Source organism: Sinocyclocheilus grahami, unplaced genomic scaffold, assembly GCF_001515645.1.
Source record: "Sinocyclocheilus grahami isolate Dianchi unplaced genomic scaffold, SAMN03320097.WGS_v1.1 scaffold362.1, whole genome shotgun sequence".
NCBI classification, from domain to species: Eukaryota; Metazoa; Chordata; class Actinopteri; order Cypriniformes; family Cyprinidae; genus Sinocyclocheilus; species Sinocyclocheilus grahami.
In genome coordinates, this window is record NW_015505541.1 from 550,838 (window position 1) to 552,120 (window position 1,283).

Genomic DNA, 1,283 nt, shown 5'->3' on the forward strand with positions numbered 1-1,283 from the left:
CCAGGCAACGATTAGTTCTGTGAAACAAAGCAAAACCAATGTTACACCATGTCTACACCGGACGCGAGTGGCGCGGCATGACAAAATACTATAGAACTCATTATAATCAGTGATGCTGTCTACACCATAGATATATACATATCAATGGTCTACACTGGATGCGGGCAGCACGACACGACAAATCCCCGACAGAAACCTGCTGCTGCGTTCTATTCATGACGTATTGACACACATTTCAAATGATTTTCAACGGTCGCTTTGTCGCGTCCAGTGTACTAGACAGACTTTAGCTGTTGCGGCGCAGACACTGTGTTACTCAACTATCGAGAAGAAACAAAGCAACCTCGGCGTCCGATCGCAGGCCTTCCGCTCCTTGAGTTCTCTCCAGCGCTGGAAAGCTGATCCGATATTTACACAGGTCCTACTTCTTGCCTTAAGCCTTCTTTTGTTTCCGCAGACGTTTTCCTCTTTTGTTTTTTATCCGCCATCTCTATCTTTCTGTCGCTCAGCCTGCTAATGTGGGTCCTGTGCACTGAACGCTCTCTCCTCCACATCATGAGTAGACACGCCCCTTACTGCTGATTGGCTACAAGTTTGTTTTGCTAGTTGGCCCGAATCAGTTTTCTAAAGCGTTTTTGAAAAATCGCTTACCCCACCTTTAAAGGCACAATATGTAATTTTCACCGCTAGAGGGTGTGTATTCAAAATAAACAAAGAAGCAAAGGTGTAGTTTGATGACGCTGTGACTGAGTGTGGAATCATGGGAGTTGTCTTCTTCATCCCCACAGCCGAAGCAATCTGACAGGACTCAGGCAGAAATCATTGTCATGGATGAGCTAATGATTTATTAACGTTGTGGAATGAAGCAGGGCGAGGCGGAAAGCTGTCGAAGCGAAACGAGGCTGCTGAACGAGTGTGACACAAGGCTCGAAAGCAGCAGAGCTTTTATTATGCCACAGTCGACCGCTTCCGCCCGGTCATGCGTAAAAAAAGCAGCACTGTTTTATCATACTAGATACATTTGAAAGTTCTGTTATAATGCTACTCTGTGCGGTCGTCACCGGTCTATTAAAACGCACAACATATTAATCTTTGGTGTTTACATGTTTTCTACAAAACAAAACAAAACCGGAAATCGAGGGGTTATGACTAGGGCTGAAACGAGAAGGGTATAACTGCAGCCCGGAGATCTCCAAATGGGGGCGGGAACTCCAAAACCGGGTGGGAGCTCCAAAATAGGGCGTGGCTTCCTCCCATTGACAGACAGGCACATGACACGCATG